Raw genomic sequence first — 20,000 nt, 5'->3', positions numbered from 1 at the left:
CACAAGCACAAAGGACGACAGTTACACAAGTTATCCCATGAGATGGTTAATGCTGACAAAGCTGCCTCATGGCCGATGAAACACCAGGTGGTTTGCCGATCCACACCATGCAAGGTCGACATCGTGTTTACCTCTAATCAGAAGATTACAGGTGTGTTCATTTGAACCAGCACCTCGTATTATTTAAACTATGATGCATTAAATATTGCCTCGTGTACAATGTACAAGCACATACACATATAATATATATATATATATATGGCAAATATATATTGTTTGCAAATATATACGTACAAATATATACAAATATATACGGCAAATATATACGTAGGCTATATATATATATATTGTTGCGGTTTTAGAACCCACACTTTTGTAAATAATAATCACTTGTAAATATCACAGTAAAGGTTAAAGGTAGCACCCTTAGTTAGGCCACAGCAACACGTAGGCCACCATAGGAACTCAGTTATTTCCTTATTATGTGTTTTAGTTAAGGCTGTGTTTCCAATAGTTGAATCTGCGTTGCATCAATCAAATAAGGAGTAGGCCCTTCTGTTCATTTTGCGACCTCCATCTCCAAGCGACACCATTACGCACCCCTACAGACGGTGCCTTATGTCTCTCCAAATTCTGTTACGCGCCTTGGTTAGCGTTCGCTCAGGCGCCGCCATTGACCATGCGGTCGGCTCGAGGAAGAAAGGGGCGGAACCCCAGGAAAAAGGTGTGGCCCGTCAACCAGCCGTCAAAGGCGTGGCCGGTAAGCCCTCGCCAACCAACCAGGGCTGAGGTGAGCTCGCTGGTGGGCGTGGCCTTTATTAAGCGCGTAGTGATCTTGGCTCGCGTTATAAAAGCACGCGAGCGCAAAGCCCTTTTACGGACTGGGGGACTTGAGGACTGTGCACGCTGGCAAACGGACTTCTTTCGACGGGCTCCTTTTGAAAGAACTGCGCGGAGACGTCTCTGGCGAGAGAAGATATACGGCGGCACTCTTGTAAGTGGACCTCTTTCAAAGGACTGCACGGAGACGGCTGACTTGAAGGGACTTGTTGGAGGCGCGCCTGTTGTGAGGGACTGCTTTTGATACGGAGCGCACATTGGAAAAGGAGGATTCACTCGCTGGCGCTGAATGACAACTAGAGAGAGAGGAAGCGTTTAGCACGACCGTCCATCTGTTGCATACGCTAAAGGACACGAGCCTCCCCCCCCCACCCCCCCACCCCCGCCATATGTAAGGTCCGCTCGCGGGTGAACGATACGCACGAAGCTGCCTGCCGGGTTTTCGGCCACGGAACCGGAGCCTCACCTGGAGCCTGCACCCCATTGCCTGGACCAACTACCTGGACCTTCCACCCTACCAGCTACAATCCCGTGTGAGTGTGTATGTTTGTCCGGGGTCATAAGTTAAGACTGTGTAGTTAAGCCTACCCTGTGTCCTTCTCCTTCGTCTTCTTGTACACTCTTTCCTTTCCTCTTCTTTTTGGTTGTAAATAAATTTACCTTGTTCTTTCTTGGTTTTTCCCTAATCCGATCGCCTCTGTCCCTTCTTTCCATTGAGTACCTGTGGCACGATTTCGGAACTGCTATAATCGGGTGTAGTCATTGTTAATGGCTCAGGCCGCGGATTGCTAACCGCTCGGCATTATCCATCTTCTCCTTGGTTCGAGCGGGAGTTATTCCCTCGTTTCCCGCGGGCGTTAGTACTTAGGTAGCAGCGAACCCCTAGGCCTAGTAAACCCTACCTAACGCCGCGCCGGGAAGGACGTTATAGCTTCCCAGGACTCGGGACGGCCAGCTTATAGGACAAGGGGATTAACCCCCCCCCCCCCCCCTTGATAAGGGGAGCGCCGACCTCCGAGATCCGCAACAATTGGTGTCCGGGAGTAGGATTTGAAGGCCGAACCAAATTTTCTTATCTGTGGGGAAAAAAAAAGAGTGGCCAAAATTTTTATTAACACCCAAATTTGAGTCGTGCCATGGATAACCAAGGCGATCGGATGCCGGTGGGGGTAAATGAGGGGGTAGAGGAAGGGTTAGAGTCAACCCAGGACCCCAGGGAAGAAGTGGGAGTAATGGAAGAGGAAATTAAAGAGAGGGGGTAGTGGGGGTTGCAGTCGCACAAAATGGCGGCACCTCACACATGGCGACGAGGGCCGCGTTCACTGCGCAAATGGGGGTGGTCGAAATGCAAGCCTTCATGGCCCAATTCATGGCGGAAATACAGAAAACGAACGACAGTATTGACAAGATGGGAGAACAATTGGAACGAATGGAAAACAGAATGGGGGAGCAATTGGGAAGCCAAATTGGGAGAATGAGAAACTAATTGGGAAACCAAATTGGCGGATTGAGAAATGAATTGGGCAATCAAATTGGAGGGTTAGAAAATAAATTTGGGGGGTTAGGAAGCAAATTGGGGGGATTCGGAAGCAAATTAGGGGGGCAGTTGGAGGACGTAAATGGCCAAGCCCGGGAAATAAATGAGGAGTTGGCGAGGGACAAAGCCAAGTATGAAATAAAAGCATTGGAGAGGGAAAGAGACCGCGAGTCGAGCGGGAGGGGCACAATGGTATGCAACGGGGTAGCGCGACTTGAGAAGCGCGGGGAAAGCGAGCCTGGGCAGAGCACAGCCGTGTGGACCGGGGTAGAAATCGCGACCCGGGGTATAGAAAAGCCGACGACCGCGGAATTGGAAAATTTGATGTTATGTGCGCCAGCGGTCGTCGAGCTTAATAATAAAATCGAAGCAATAGTGGAAATTGGAGAGACAGCGGACTTAGAACAGCACTCGTGGAAGGAAGGAATGGAAATTGTGCAAAGTCCATGTTCACATCATGATGCCGTACTTGCTAATCCTCATAAAGATTTGCAGGTGCGTGTGGAGAAAAGGATCCCGAAGTTGAGCCGGGCTGTATATGGTGCTAAAAGATTTGACACAAAAGTGTTTGGCGCGAAAGGAGTTTTCGCGCGCTTGGGATCCCGGCGTAACCCGGGCGCTCGTAGGAGGTCCGTGGTGCGCTGTGTGAATGGCACTGAAGCGCGGGTGCATAACAAGAGAGTGTGAGAGTGAGAATGAATGCACATCAGAGTGTGATAGTGAGGGTGAGAGTGACACGGAGTGTGAGTTGGATGAGGAGCATGTGCGAGGATGCACACTGGAGTCCGGAGCACGTGATTGGGTGTGCGACACGGGATTGCACACCCAGGGGTAGGTGTGTGCTGAGTGGGTGTGCAACAGAGTGCACACCCGTGGTTGTTACGGAGTACGTAACGGGGGTGAGTGCACGCGAGGAGTGTGGGGAAGAAAGGTGTGTTACAAAGTGTGTAACAGAGTGTGCGAATGGTAGAATGGATGTGCAAGAATGTGCGCGAGAGGAATGCATGGAGTGTATGGAGACGCCTGGATGTGAGTGTAGAACAGAACGCGTGGTGTGAGAATGCAATCCGAGCATCAACGCTAACCGGGACAGCGTTCAGGCCGACGTTTAGCCGACGCGAGTTCTCGGGGCGTGGTGCTCTTTGTGTGCTGCGGGGGCCGGCCGGGATCGTTGCCGCGTCGCTCCTGCACGGAACGCCGTGCACGATTCGGGCCAGGCTCCGCCCTGTATGGTCGGTGCCGCGTCGTTCAGGTGACCGGCGCGATTCCGGGGGAGAAAGGCCAGGTTGGATCTGCACCCCCTGGCGGGCGCGGCGCTCCGACCGGGCGAGGTTGGGTCATCGGGCCAGAGACCGAAAGGGTCTGCGCCGGGATGGACCATGGAATCTCAGTCCGAGTATGCCTCCTCCTCAGAATCGTAAATGCCGGACGGACCCAACCTGCAGGAGACCAGACCACCCGTATGCATTGCTCGGTTTTTCGAAACCGAGCAGTAAAAATGCATTCCGCACCGAGAGGCTCGAGAGTAGTGGACTGGAATAGTGATAGTGATGGCAGTAGTGATGTAGAGGGATGGTAGCTCTACCAATCCTCACATCCTTTTGGGGCAAATGAGCCGTAGTTTATGGGGTTTTGGCGGTATAAACTAGCCCGGGAGGGTTAGGATAAATGTATAGGGATTTAGAAAGATGACTATAGGTGACCAAGAATTAAGTAGTGACATTGTACCTGTAGTGGGGACGTAGAGAGATTAGATGGATTATAACGATGGGGGATGTGCATAGTATAAGGGATGACAGGGAGATCACTAATATTAGGGGAAATAGATAGCCAGATGATGCTGTGTGTATGAGAATCTTTGTGGTGAGGGTGATGAAGTGAGGCAATGCTCGAAAGAGATGAAAGTTGTGTATTGAGTGCATTGGCTTGCATGGTGTGCAAGTGGAGAGTAGTATGGAATAGATGGTCTGGAATAAATGGTCTGGAATGAATGGTGTGGAGTGGGAATGTGAAATACGTGGAGTGGAGTGTATGGTGCGAAGGAGTGGATGGGGGAAGGATGGACCCCTTCATGAGTACCCGGGGAGGGCAGTTTAAAAGTAGGTAGAGGGAGTAGGTAAATTGTGGTTGGATATTGACATCTGTGGTGCTGTTTGTGGAAAAGAAGTGTTTTGTTGGGTGCATTAGTGAGTGAAATGGCTGGGCGTGTGGCCTGTTGGTAAGTATGGTTGGTTGAGCACTCCGCCACTGGTAGTCTCTCGGCCAGGTGAGGCCGCAGGTACGCTCTGGGAGCCAAGTAGAGTTCAGTGGGGCCCGAGGATCCCAAGGAGAGGACCCGGGTAGCCCAATGCCATAGGGGGCATTAGTGGGGTAAGGGAGCCAGAGGGCCTTCCCCAGGTAGGTTAGGGTGAGGAGCTAGGTAAGCTCGGGTGGCAACTGCAGTGGCGGAGGTGTGCAGGTGAGCGGACCTGCTGGTGAGCCACACGACCCAGCCCTGAAATTGTGCAAGGGCACAGGTAGAAGAATTGGGGGAGTGAGACCCCAAATTGGAGAGCGCCACAGTATGTGCACTGGGAATTCGTGTTTAGTACCACATTGAGTAAAGATGGCCAATGGATTGGCAGGGCAAGACCCCGGGTAGAGTTAAAGTGTTAATGTCATTTAGAAGTATAGCTAGGATGAAAGTCTCTTCGCACCATCCGCATCCACTCACCTGGGTGATGAAACTCCACACCAGTTTTTTTTTTGGCAAATGTTTGGAATGGAAGACGCATCTTGACGTGGGTGAGACATTGTTTGATATTCCATCTCTTCCTCCTTAGGAGGGATTGATGATGAATTTGGTTTAGAGGGGATGGGAAAGACAAGACGTAGCGACAAATTTGTAAATTGTGTAAATACGGGTAAGGGCAAGGGTAGGGTAGGTGACATGGGGGGTGACGAACGGTTAGGGACGAGCTTTCTTAGCTCGCTCTCCCGCGCCCTTCATGTTGCATTGCCTGGTATTGATGTGTACCCTTGCACTCCTCCCCGCTGATCTGCTTGTCCTTCCTTCCCCACTCATGGACCCTTGTTCTTTTGTGCCCGAGGGAAGTGTGCAGGTGCTGCGAGTTGTGCGCCCGCACCTTTGCTGCCTCTTGCCTGCACTGATGCACCATATGGACCACACGTTCTGTGGTCTGGTGTCTCTGCTGGGACCGACCATTGTTGCCAGCGGTGTCTGCCTTGCGGACCACTGTTTTAAAGTGGCACCCATGCCCAGCAGTGGACCACCGGAGTTGGCCCTGCTGGCCAAATCGATAATAAAAAGCAGACGCGGTTTGTGCCCTTTCTTATTAAAATTTACATCAAGCAAGAAGATCAAGACAACCAGAAACAGCGGCCTAGCAGAGCAGAGAAGCAGAAGACATCATTGATTTTTTTTTTTTAATGTTTGTTTTGTGCTTTTGGGTGATAGTGCTTTTATGGTGCTTTTTGGTGCTTTTGGTGCATTTTTTCTTTATTGGTGCATATTGGTTCATATGGTATGGTGTATCGGTGCAGTGCATGGCAGTGGTATTTTTCCTCTTATCAAATTCTCATCTTCTTTTCCCACAAAAAGACAGGTCCTGGGTGACAGTGTAAATAATTCGTGTTTTGTAAATAATGCTCCCCACCGGCGAAATGTTTAGTTTGAAGACCATTCCGCAATTCGGTTAATTGTGGGCGTGAGTCAGTTAGATAGGATGCAACACAGCAGGCAGGACATATTTAGTGTTAAAACTGTCGCACTCAGGGTGAGATTAAAAGTAGAGGGTAACCACACCTAAGTGTCACATTAAGTTAAAAGATAGCCCTTGTGTTTCGGCTCAGGCCGAGCCTGGAAAAAGGGAGGGTGCAGTGTTGCGGTTTTAGAACCCACACTTTTGTAAATAATAATCACTTGTAAATATCACAGTAAAGGTTAAAGGTAGCACCCTTAGTTAGGCCACAGCTACATGTAGGCCACCATAGGAACTCAGTTATTTCCTTATTATGTGTTTTAGTTAAGGCTGTGTTTCCAATGTTTCCACCAAAAAGGTGTGGCCCGTCAACCAGCCGTCAAAGGCGTGGCCGGTAAGCCCTTGCCAACCAACCAGGGCTGAGGTGAGCTCGCTGGCGGGCGTGGCCTTTATGAAGCGCGTAGTGATCTTGGCTCGTGTTATAAAAGCGCGCGCGCAAAGCCCTTTTACGGACTGGGGGACTTGAGGACTGCGCACGCTGGCAAACGGACTTCTTTCGACGGGCTCCTTTTGAAAGAACTGCGCAGAGACGTCTCTGGCGAGAGAAGATATATGGCGGCGCTCTTGTAAGAGGACTTCTTTCAAAGGACTGCGCGGAGACGGCTGACTTGCAAGGACTTGTTGGAGGCGCGCCTATTGTGAGGGACTGCTTTTGATACGGAGCGCACATTGGAAAAGGAGGATTCACTCGCTGGTGCTGAATGAGAACTAGAGAGAGAGGGAGTGTTTAGCACGACCGTCCATATGTTACATACGCTAAAGGACACAAGCCTCCCCCCCCCCTCCCCCCCTCCCGCCATATGTAAGATCCGCTCGCGGGTGAACGATACGCGCGAAGCTGCCTGCTGGGTTTTCGGCCACGGAACCGGAGCCTCACCTGGAGCCTGGACCCCATTGCCTGGACCAACAACCTGGACCTTCCACCCTACCAGCTACTATCCCGTGTGAGTGTGTATGTTTGTCCGGGGTCGTAAGTTAAGACTGTGTAGTTAAGCCTGCCCTGTGTCCTTCTCCTTCTTCTTCTTCTTCTTGTACATTCTTTCCTTTCCTCTTCTTTTTGGTTGTAAATAAATTTACCTTGTTCTTTCTTGGTTTTTCCCTAATCCGATCGCCTCCGTCCGTTCTTTCCATTGAGTACCTGTGGCACGATTTCGGAACCGCTATAATCGGGTGTAGTCATTGTTAATGGCTCGGGCCGCGGATTGCTAACCACTCGGCATTATCCATCTTCTCCTTGGTTCTAGTGGGAGTTATTCCCTCGTTTCCGGCGGGCATTAATACTTAGGTAGCAGCGAACCCCTAGGCCTAGCAAACCCTACATAACGCCGTGCCGGGAAGGACGTTATAGCTTCCCAGGACTCGGGACGGCCAGCTTAAATGACAAGGGGATTAACCCCCCTCCCCCCCCCCCCCCTTGATAAGGGGAGCGCCGACCTCCGAGATCCGCAACAATATATATACCGTACATATACACACACACACACACATAAACATATATATACATACACACATAAACATATATACATATGTACATATACACACACACACACACACACACACACACAAACATATAATTTTTTTTTTATTTTTTTATTGCTGCGGTTTTGAGATTGGCACATTGAAGGCATTAAAGGTTAAAGGTTTGCCCCCCATAGTTAGTCACACGAGCAACATCTAGGCCCATTTGTAGTATAGTTATGTCTTAGTATGTGTAAGAATAGGCCATTTCCCCTCTTAGTACCTGTGTTGTGTAAAGACAGGAGAGTAGGCCCCCTTCATTTTGCATCCACCCTCCAACTCTACCTCTATGGGCGTAATCCATCCCGCGCCCCATTTGGCTGACCACTAGTCGAGTAACACGAGGTCGGCCTAAAAAGGTGGGGGCGGGGTTGAGGTCGAGAGCGGCAGAGGCGATGACGGTAAGAGCCACCAGCCAATCAGAGCTCGAGCGGAATGGCATGAGAGGGCGTGGTGAAGCGCGTCTGGTGAGTTCCAGAAGGTTCACGGGGCGTGGCTATATAACCCGCTGCGCAAAGCCCTCGAAAGGACTTGAAGGACTTGTTGGGAGGGACTTGCTCGTAAAGGACTTGCGTGTATACGGCGGTGGTGAAAGGATTTGTTTGAGGACTTGCAGAGAGGGAGCTTGATAAGGAGAACTCGCATCACTCGCCATTGTTGAGCTTTGAACCGTACAAAGTACGCGGGTGCAGCCATACGCGCCGGTAATGCATATAGCGCTTTTCAGCCACGCGAGTAAGCGCGGCCATAGCCGCCAGTGAATAACCGCCAGCTGCGCCAAAGTCCTCTCCCTACCATTCGCCCCGTAATAACCCGCTCCGTTCAGGCGACACGCGGCGAGCTCCTGCTTTCACCTACTTCCATCTCCGAGGGACGTGCCGGGGGCCAGAGAGAGCTGCACGGGAGCCATCCCTGGACGCGCTGGTGAACATCAACCTGCCCATCAGCAATCCCCGTGTGAGTGTGTGTGTGAGACGGGCCCGTAGTCCTTGGTATTATGTATAAGACTGTATAAGCTGCTCTGTGTCTCTTCATCCTCTACTGTACATACGTGTGATAGTAATTAAACCATTTGTTTTTCCTTTCTTTCCAATTCGATCGTCTTTGTGATTTCGCCATTGACTAAGCGTGGTACGAACAAAACCGCTTGAATCGGGTTCCACCATCCATAACGGCGCGGATCACGTGTACGCAACCGCTCGGCGTATCGCCAACGCACGTGGTTCGTGCGAGGCTTATCTCCTCGTTTCAGGGCAGCGCTAGTATTTAGGTAACAGCGAATTTGGTCCTGAAACCCTATTTAGCGCTGTCCGGAAGGGCCGTCATAGGTCTTGGGTCGCGCCAGGTCAGTCAAGACAAGGGGACTAATCCCCCCTTGATAAGGGGAGAAGGCCGGCGACAGATCCACAACAATATATATATATATATATATTGTTACGGAAACGGGGACGGCGCTCCCCTGACCAAAGGGGGGGGGGGGGTTAATTCCCCTTGTATTTTGCACTGGCCGTCTCCGATCCTGAAGCTACCCCGCTCGCTGTGGGGTGGGATTGGCCGAGGTGATTGGTCAAGGGATTCCCGTACACCTCCGCCAATCCCTCCACAAGACAGGTGGATAACTCCGCTCGAATCCCGGACAAGATGGAGTTTGCCGAGCGGTTTAGCAATCCGAAATCCGAGCCGTTAACAACACTAACCCGATTCTGAGCGATTCTGCCAAATCGTGCCACGTATATTCAATAGGGGACAGGACGAAAGCGATTGGATGAGAAAGAAGGAACCAAAGGTAAGAAGGAACAGATATTTATTATTATTTACACCAAAACCCAAAGAAGAAGAACGAAGTTATTTACAGAAAAAGAACAGAAGACACAGTACAACTCTTAGCTTATACAGTCTTACTTATACCCCACAGGACAACACAAACAGACTCACACGAATAGGGAATTGCAGGTAGGATTGGCTGGAGGGAGAAGAAGGTGGGACCACAGGGCTGGAGAGATGAGGTTCGATTCCGTACAGGACGGCAGGGCTGGAGGCGAGGGGCCGCCGACTCTCCGCGCTCGGGTCCACACGGCAAGGTTTGCTCGAAGCAGCACGTCAGAGCTGCACGCGGCTGGGGCTGTTTGAAGCAGCGTCTCTCCTCTCTCTCTCGTACCTCTTTCTCAAGCGCCTTCCTCCCCAGAACTCAACTCGGTCAAGCACCTCCACCACAGAACCCTCAATTCGTGCTCCCTCACTCATCTGCATAAGCAGTCCCTCAGTCACCCTTTTATGGCCCTCCCCGAGATCAAGCCGCGGGCTACGAGGGCACGCCTACCGGGTCGCTCTCCGTGGTGCTGATTGGTTGGCACGGGCTCTTCCTGGATCTGCCCACGATGACGAGTGGCGGGCCACGCCCTTCTTCTCCGAGATGACCACGTGCGTAATGGAGGCGAATGCTGCTGGCAATGTCGGCAAATGCTGCTGGCAATGAAGTTTTGGGGCTATTGAAAAGGGGATCTATCTTATTTGATTTGGTGCAACGTAAGATCGACTAGTGGGAACATAGCCTTAACTGAAATACAGACTAATGAAATAACTATTGAGAAGGTTCTATGGTGGCCTACGTGGTGTTCATGGACTAACTAAGGTGCACTCATTTCAATTAACAGCCAATTAAGGGGAATGCACACAGGGGTTATTTATAAGGAAATTTAATACTAAATTTCATGTGAAGGTTCTAAAACCCGTAACAATATATATATTATATATATATATATATATATATATATATATATATATATATATATATATATATATATATATATATATATATATATTGTTATGGTTTTTAGAACCTTCACATGTAAATTTAGTAGTAAATTCCCTTATAAATAACCCCTGTGTACATTTCCCCTTAATTGGCTGTTAATTAAAGATTGCACCTTAGTTAGTCCATGTACCACACGTAGGACACCATAGGACCTCTCAATAGTTATGTCATTAGTATGTGTTTCAGGTAAGGCTGTGTTTCCAATAGTTGACTCTACGTTGCATCAATCAAATAAGATAGGTCCCCTTTTCAATTTTCCCCAATCGCCTCTGCCAGGTGCCAGTGACAGTTGGGCTGTTTTCATGGGCATCACACCACCCCTACTCGCCCAGGGGCGTTCGCTGCCTGGCGCCAAACTCCATTGCCCACGAGGCCAGGATCGGAGAAGAAGGAGGTGGAGCCAGAGAGCCCTCGTCATCAAAGGTGGAGCCAGAGAGCCCTCATCATCAAAGGTGGAGCCAGAGAGCCACTGATCTCTACAACCACTGGATAGCGCATCGCCCACTGAACATAACACACACAACTGACGCTGCCGCATACACAGGTCGGCCATCTTAACCACTCGCATCGTATGCGGACGCGTCAGGAGTCAGGGAGTGAACAACACGTAATTTGTATGCAATTCCCAACTAAGCTCGCTACTTTCCTTCAGATCTGGACTTTATATCAAATCCCTTATACTATAGTTTCAAATTGTATTCTCGTAATAGAGGCCTACATCAACATCAACTTGTTTAATCATCAAAAAAATGTCCCCCACGACACCAAGTCCCAATCATTTGCTTCCTTCTTCAAAACAAAACAATGCTATTAATGTTGCAGCATTTTGCAGACGAGATCAGTAATGGCATCCACTAACAGTTCTTATTGAATGGTCATTTGTTTTCTTTGCTGAGTAAAAGTAATTTTAAAAAGGTAATTACTTTCTAGTGATATATTTCCATTCTTATTTCTTGTCAGAAGTAAACTCTTTTCAGTAGTAAATGGGGGGGGGGGGGGGGGGGGCTGAATCTTAAAAATCATTTAAGGAATACATGTCCTGTTATGGCAATGAAAGGCAATTTGTAAGGCAAAAAGTACAGTTGTGGCAATGAAAGGCAAATTGTAATTGATTGTCCTTTGGCAACGTTGGTATTTAAAGGAGTACAATTGTACTGGTACAATGAGCTATCAACTGAGGCTATTGACGTGCCGTGGTGAGGGGTAGCGAGTGCCAGCAGTCGTGAGGGGTAGCGAGTGACAGCAGTGGTGAGTGGGTAGCAAGTGCATGCAGTGGTGAGAAGGTAGCGCGTGCATGCAGTGGTGAGTGGTAGCGAGTGCATGCAGTGGTGAGAGGGTAGCGAGTGCATGCAGTGGTGAGTGGGTAGCGAGTGCTTGCAGTGGTGAGTGGGTAGCGAGTGCCAGCAGTGGTGAGTGGTAGCGAGTGCATGCAGTGGTGAGAGGGTAGTGAGTGCATGCAGTGGTGAGTGGGTAGCGAGTGCTTGCAGTCGTGAGGGGTAGCGAATGACAGCAGTCGTGAGGGGTAGCGAGTGACAGCAGTGGTGAGGAGTAGCGAGTGCCAGCAGTGGTGAGTGGGTAGCAAGTGCATGCAGTGGTGAGAAGGTAGCGAGTGCATGCAGTGGTGAGTGGTAGCGAGTGCTTGCAGTGGTGAGTGGGTAGCAAGTGCATACAGTGGTGAGAAGGTAGCGAGTGCATGCAGTGGTGAGTGGTAGCGAGTGCCAGCAGTGGTGAGTGGGTAGCAAGTGCATGCAGTGGTGAGAAGGTAGCGAGTGCATGCAGTGGTGAGTGGTAGCGAGTGCATGCAGTGGTGAGAGGGTAGCGAGTGCTTGCAGTGGTGAGTGGGTCGCGAGTGCTTGCAGTGGTGAGTGGGTAGCGAGCACATGCCGTGGTGAGGGGTGGCAAGCACGTGCCGTGGTGAGGGGTAGAGAGTGCCAGCAGTGGTGAGGGGTAGCGAGTGCCAGCAGTGGTGAGTGGGTAGCAAGTGCATGCAGTGGTGAGAAGGTAGTGAGTGCTTGCAGTGGTGAGTGGGTAGGGAGCACATGCCGTGGTGAGGGGTAGAGAGTGCCAGCAGTGGTGAGGAGTAGCGCGTGCCAGCCGTGGTGAGGGTTAGCGAATGCATACAGTGGTGAGGGGTAGCGAGCACATGCCGTGGTGAGGGGTAGCGAGCACGTGCCGTGGTGAGGGGTAGTGAGCACGTGCCGTGGTGAGGGGTAGCGAGCACATGCCGTGGTGAGGGGTAGCGAGCACATGCCGTGGTGAGGGGTAGCGAGCACGTGCCGTGGTGAGGGGTGGCGAGCACGTGCCGTGGTGAGGGGTGGCAAGCACGTGCCGTGGTGAGGGGTAGTGAGCACATGCCGTGGTGAGGGGTAGTGAGCACATGCCGTGGTGAGGGGTAGTGAGCACATGCCGTGGTGAGGGGTAGTGAGCACATGCCGTGGTGAGGGGTAGCGAGCACGTGCCGTGGTGAGGGGTAGCGAGCACATGCCGTGGTGAGGTGTAGCGAGCACGTGCTGTGGTGAGGGGTAGTGAGCACATGCCGTGGTGAGGAGTGGGCAAGCACGTGCCATGGTGAGGGGTAGAGAGTGCCAGCAGTGGTGAGGAGTAGCGCGTGCCAGCCGTGGTGAGGGTTAGCGAATGCATGCAGTGGTGAGGGGTAGCGAGTGCCAGCAGTGGTGAGCACATGCATGTTTACCATCCATATCTGCAGAAGAGATCGACGACTCCAAGGGAATCTATATGACAAAACAAAGGGGAACATAAAAATAATTTCTATGTATTATACCGACTTATTCCAGCAAATATGGCCACAAATGATCAGGCTTCTTTACCACATCCATATGCATATGAATGTTACTGGTTCTACAATGTATGTACATATCTGTTATACAGCTGTCAACAGTCTCATTTACATTAACTTTATTATACTTACAGATGAAATGTTGGATTGCAACCCTTGAACTGCCTATTTGTACAGTTGACCGCAGCACATGAAGGCATCTTGAGTCCATTTTTAGTAATAACGAATCAAAATTATATATGTATTGGCAGGAGTGTTAACGCGAGCTTTCTTGGAGAAACAATGCGAGTGGTTAAGATGGCGGCCGGTTCGTACGTTTGGCGTCAGATCGATCAGCCAATGTGCTATCCAATGGTTGTCGAGATCAGTGCAGAGAGCCCTTAACGACCAACCAGGGCTCGGTGGGCATGGCTTGATAGGGCGTCGCAAGAAACATCTAGAGAGTTCGAGAGGGTTCCAAGGCATGGTTATAAAACCCTTGGCGCGAGGCCCAGAGAGGGGCGGGAGGCGATTCAAGAGCCACGGTGAGAGGCGGATGAGCAAGGAGCACCGGAGAGAGACGCGATACCAACCAGCACTGATGACCGGGTTTTCGCCACTGCACCGGAGCGTGATGCTCACGTGGGCCACCAACGGCGTGCAGTGATTCCCGGACCTCCCTGCCCACCAGTTCTTTGGACCGTCTGCCCTTCTCATCCTTCCCGCCATTCCTGCCTGAAAACCCCATTAGTGTACGTGAGTTTGTTCTGTTTGTCTTGTCCCTGGGTATAAGTAAGCTTGTTTAAGGATTTGCGCTGTCTTCTTCTTCTTCTTCTTCTGTATATTGCTTTTGTTTCTCCTTTGGTTTCTTTGGTTTTGTGTAGTAGTTAATAAACACCTGTTCCTCCTTATTCTTTGGTTTTCATTCTCGTCCGATCATCTTCGTGTTTTCCCTATTGAATATCTGTGGCACGATTTTGGCAGAACCCTTACAACCGGGTTTAGTCCTTTGCTAACGGCTCGGATTCCGGATTGCTAAACCGCTCAGCAAACTCCATCTTGTCCGGGATTCGAGCGGTACTTGTCTCCCTGTTTTGCGGAGGGATTGATAAAGGTATTCGGGCTAATACCTGGACCAATAACCCTGATCAATCCCACCCCGCAAAAGAGCGTTACATGTACCAGGACCGGTCGGGCGGCCAGCTTAACAAGACAAGGGGACTAAACCCCCCTTGCTAACGGGAGTGCCGTCCCCCGGATCCGTAACAATATACATATATATATTGTTGCGGATATGGGATTTGCATCCATCCATATCCGCTTGTAAATATTCCCCTATTTCCTCAATACTTCCCAACTATCCCCAATCCCCCATTCCCTAGTCCCATTTTCTGTAAACAACACTCTGTAGACCCGACCTCCCCCTATTTCCCCCATTAAATGTCGTGCCCAGGTTCACCGCATCTCATGTAAGACAACTATAGGACATCTTGCTAGTTATTCTTAGTCTGTCAGTTAAGGACTCGTTTCCATTAATTCTGACCCTTCGTTGCACCAGAATGTGATTGTATGGCACCGTTAGGAAGTTTAGGACCTCCCAATACCTCCCTGCAGCTCTTCCTCACAGTTCAACAACAACAACAACAACCACAACAACGAGCGCAGGGAGTGCGCGTCCTCACTCCGGCTTGGTTGGTAGGGGGTGTTGGGAGGGCACCAGGCCTTCCCAACGAGCCGCCATCAAACATGTGCTCGACGGGGTTACCAAATAGGGGCTCCCTGTCAGCTCCTCGTCAAGGGCGGAGCCCGGTAACCCCCGCACCCAATGGAAGCGGCGGACCGGCCCCAGTGGGGCGGAACCAACCAGCCGAGGGCGTGTCACTCCCCGCTGAGCATGCGCAGGGAGAGGGAGGTGACGTCAGATGCGCGCTGAGCTTGAAGCAAGAAAGACGTCCCCTCCGAGCGCTGTGAGGCCTCCCCGCATCTTCTGGACCGTGCTTTATCCTGTCCCCGAGCCAAGGTGCACCTTGTGCTATCGACTACCTGTCCCTTCCTGCCATCAATCCCTGTGTAAGTCTCCCTTGTTCCGTTTGTCTGTGGTCTGTCTGGGCTAAGATAAGACGGTAATTAAGTGCCCATCTCTTCTGTGTCTTTACCTCACTGCCTTGTAATCTACCCCCTTTCTCCACCACTGTAATTATACCCTCCTCCGGAGGTCTTGAGAACTGTACCCCTTGCGTCGTTTCATCTATCCCAGTCGTCGTGTCCTTTCCATCATTGATTTAGCATAGCGCGATTTGGCCAACGTCTGGGTGAATCGGGTGTTAGTCGGGGAATAACTGTTCGGTCGCGGAGCCTCCGCTCGGCAAATATAACATCTAAACCGCGTCTGCAACAATTGGTGTCTGGGAGTGAGATACGGACCCGAAGCGCGCTTAACGCGCTCAAAATTACAAGTCACCGAAATTTGATTTTGTTTTACAAAAAAAAAAAACCCGAATTTTGAAAGTCGCGCTATGGGAGATCAAGACGGCTGGGTTCCGGTAGAGGAGAGTGAGGCAGGGTCGATCCAGGACCAAATTGAGGGACATGAGGAGAGCGAAGCAGTGAGGGTGGCAGGTTCGCAAAATGGCGTCCTCGCGCACGAGGTTACGGGCGCGCAAAATGGCGCCTCGCAGATGGCTACGGCGACCGCGCCCGCGACCGTAGCAGCGCCGCTGGTGGATTTGAACCTTTTTTTTTATACAAATGAAGGCCCTTATGGCCCAGAATAGCGAACGGTTAGAACAAAGGATGGGGTCAAATAGCGAGAAATTAAGGGAGGACATGGGGGCCCCCCTAGAGCGGGTGGCCATGGATATCCTAGGCCCACTACCCCGCACCCGCCTAGGTAATAAGTACATCCTCGTTGTGATGGACTACTTCACCAAGTGGCCGGAGGCCTACGCTCTCCCCAACCAAGAAGCAGGGGTGGTAGCGCAGGCCTTCGTGGAAGGATTTGTGTGCCGGCATGGGATTCCGCAGTAGTTGCACACCGACCAGGGACGAAATTTTGAGAGCAAATTGCTAAAAGATGTGCGCAGTCTCCTGTCAATTCGGAAAACAAGAACAACGCCTTTAAGACCTCAATCTGACGGGATGGTGGAAAGATTCAACCGAACTTTAATCCAACAACTGGCACTGTTCACCGCCACCCGTCAGGATGACTGGGACGAACATCTCCCTTATTTGCTCATGGCCTACCGAACCAGCCAGCACGGGGCCACCGCATGCAGTCCAGCGTTGCTTATGTATGGGCGGGAGTTACGGGCTCCCGCCGACTTGCTATGCGGTCCCGTGCCAGACACAGTGGTTAACCCGCCGAGGGAGGGGTACGCACGTCACCTAGAGGAAGGCATGGAGCTAGTCCATGCCTTCGCCCGCCGCCAACTCCATCTGGCGGGGGAAAAGATGAAGTGCAGGTACGACCACCGGAGCCAGGGGAGTCAGTACACTCTGGGGATGAAGATTTGGTTCTTCAATCCCCGGAGGAGGAAGGGTAGGTGCCCAAAACTCACCTCTCCCTGGCAAGGCCCGGGGGTCGTCCTGTCGCAAGTCTGTGATGTGGTAGTAAAAATCAAAATGGGGCCACGAGCCCTCCCTCGGATCGTCCACGCTGACCGGATAAGGCCTTACACCGGCGAGCAGGCGCCCCCGTGGATTGCCTCGGCTTTAGATGCCGAGGCGGGACCCAGTACCTCTGAATAAGGGGGGCTTATTAGTGCCAGAGGACTGGGGGATTGATGAGCGATGGGCCCGGTGGGTAAGGGTGGCATCCCTGCCACCCTTCCCATGAAAAGGGGGCAAATGCGCTATAGATTATGGGGTGTATGGCAGTGAAAACTAGCCTGGGTGGGCTTGGTTATATTGATAGGGACTAGAGGTGACCATAGGTGACAAGATTTAAGTAAGAGACTTGGTACCTGTAGTGGGGACGTAGTAGCTTAGTGTTTGATAATGACGTGGGAGCGCTGAGTGTAAGGGAAGACGGAGGAGCGCGAGTTTTAGAAGGGAGTAGACAGAGCAGATGATGCAGTGTGAATGGAAGTGCTGGTGAGCAGCTTCAAATGAGGCATCGGTGAGGCAATGCTCCGAGGTGTGTGTGAGTGTACAAGTGATGAATGAGAGAGCATTGCGGATGAGTGTCATGGTGAGTAGTGAGTGTTGTGGATCAGCGCGAATGCGCTTGGGGGAGAGAAGGGTGCAGGCGGCACCAAGTATGAGAGCACAGGTGTGCAAGTACAGGTGTGTGGAATATATGGAGCAGGGAATGAGTGGTGTGGAGAGAGTTGGAGTAAGTGGTACGGAGTGGTGTGCGTGGTGCGAAGGTGTGGATGGGGGAAGAGTGGACCCCCATCACGGATACCCGGGGCAGGTAGTGTAAGTGTTAGGTAGAGGGTATAGGTAAATTGTGGTTGGATATTGGCATCTGTGGTGCGGGTGGAAGAATGATGATTGGATGGGTGCATTAGTGTTGTGGAAATGGCTGGGCGTGTAGCTTGTTAGTGTGTGTAGTTGGTTTGGGCACTCCACCACTGTGAGGATGTCGGCCAGGTGAGGCCGCAGGTGGGCTCTGGGAGCCGGTAGTAGTTGTTGTGGATGGGGCCCGAGGATCCGGAGGACGGACCTGGGTAGCCCAGTGCCAGAGGGCACCGAGGGGTGACAGAGCCAGGAGGGGCCTTCCCCAGTTAGTTAGGTTAGGGTGAGGAGCTAGGTAAGCTCGGGTGGCAACTGCAGTGGTGGAGGTGTGCAGGTGGGTAGACCTGCTGGGAGAGCTACACGTCACAGCCCAGAAATTGTGCAAGGGCACCGGGAGATGAATCGGGGGAGTGAGACCCCAAATTGAGAATCACCAAAGTTTGGTCAATGGGAATTGGTTTTTAGAACCCATAGTGTAAGTTGGCCAATGGATTGGCAGGGAAAGACCCCGGGTAATGTAAAGTTGTTAAAGTCATTTAGGAAATAGTTAGGATTGATGAACCTGTCGCACCATACGCAGCCACTTGCCTGAGGTGATGCTGATGACTCCACACCTGTGTTTTCTTTGTTTTGTGTTGCAGGAAAGGAGAATTGCTGTTTGGATTTGTGAGACGCATCACGACGTGGATGAGACATTGGGGTGATTCCATCTCTCCCTCCTTAGGAGGGACTGATGATGAATTGGTGATGGCAGATTTTGATGTTGAGTTGGAGATGGCAGATTTTGATGAGAGTTGGAAATGGCAAATTTGATTGGTTAGGAGGGAGAGAAGACGAATTTGGTTTATGGGAGGAACGGGGAAGACAGTAGGGACGTTGTTGATATGTAAAGTAGATGTTTATGGGTAGTGTTGTGTTTTGTGGATACAGTAAGGGGTAAGGGAGGGGCAGTGTAGGTTACCTGTTGGGGGGGGGGGCGTACGGTAGGAACGTACCTGTCTCACCTGGTTCCCATGTGCCCCCAGTGTGCATTACCTTGTATTGCGTGCACTTTTGCGCCCTTACCACCTTACTCACTTGTCTTCTTTTGTCTCCCACCTCCGAGGATCTGGCTTTGGGGCAGAGAGAGAGGAGAGAGAGGTGCTGGCTCCGCAGTTGTGGGCCTGTACTTCCGCTGCTTGCTGCCTGGATCGATACACCATATGGACTGCAATTTTTGTGGCCGCCCACAATGGACCGCAGTTCTTTTGCGGTCAAGCACCACCCATGGATGGACCTGGGTCAACGTGGCACCTATGCCATACAAGTGAACCACTTTTAGTTGGCCCCCTGACGGCCACAATTCAGAAATGGACGCGGTTGGTGCCTTTCTTTATTTCTAAAGAAGCCAGAAGGCCAAGTGCACTCCATGAAGGCAAGACCAGCGGCAGCACATCGGCCAGCTGCGACACCACCGGTGACCATGGACACTTAATTGTGCATTTTTATGAACACTTTATTGGTGCACCGGATGGTGCTGACTGTGCGTAATGGGGTGGTGCTTGTGGTGCTTGGACGGGGTGCTCTGCACATTATTAAAGGCCGTAGGGCCACAGGGCACTCGTCTGTTGGTGTATCGATGCTGGCATGCGTGCTCTCCCTATGCATAACATCTGCATGTGTTCCTCAAAGAACAGGTCCTGGATCGTAGTGTAAATATCAGTGTAGTCTTGTATAAATGATGCTCCCTACCGGCTGTATGTTTAGTTTGAGGATGCTTTCCGCGATTCGGTTATCCTGTGGGTGTGTTTCTGTTAGGAGAAGGGTGCAACGTCGCAGGGGGACATATTTACTCATTTGTGAACATCTGTAAAACTGTCGCACTCAGGGTTGAGTTAATAGTAGAGGGAACTACATCTGAGTGCCACACTAAAGGATATGGGATTTGCATCCATCCATATCCGCTTGTAAATATTCCCCTATTTCCTCAATACTTCCCAACTATCCCCAATCCCCCATTCCCTAGTCCCATTTTCTGTAAACAACACTCTGTAGACCCGACCTCCCCCTATTTCCCCCATTAAATGTCGTGCCCAGGTTCACCGCATCTCATGTAAGACAACTATAGGACATCTTGCTAGTTATTCTTAGTCTATGTCAGTTAAGGACTCGTTTCCATTAATTCTGACCCCTCGTTGCACCAGAATGTGATTGTATGGCACCGTTAGGAAGTTTAGGACCTCCCAATACCTCCCCGCAGCTCTTCCTCACAGTTCAACAACAACAACAACAACAACCACAACAACGAGCGCAGGG

General features: G+C 51.1%; 1 protein-coding gene across 1 annotated transcript in view; it reads left to right on the top strand.

Moving 5' to 3' along the window:
* Positions 1-20,000, top strand: part of SUB1 (SUB1 regulator of transcription) — a 991,845-nt gene that overhangs the window by 559,548 nt on the left and 412,297 nt on the right. The window lies entirely within an intron of this gene.

Source organism: Myxine glutinosa, chromosome 2 (assembly GCF_964187855.1).
Source record: "Myxine glutinosa chromosome 2, kmMyxGlut1.1, whole genome shotgun sequence".
Classification (NCBI taxonomy): Eukaryota; Metazoa; Chordata; class Myxini; order Myxiniformes; family Myxinidae; genus Myxine; species Myxine glutinosa.
Note: the sequence above shows the minus strand (reverse complement) of the source record. Positions and strands in the feature narration are given on the sequence as shown.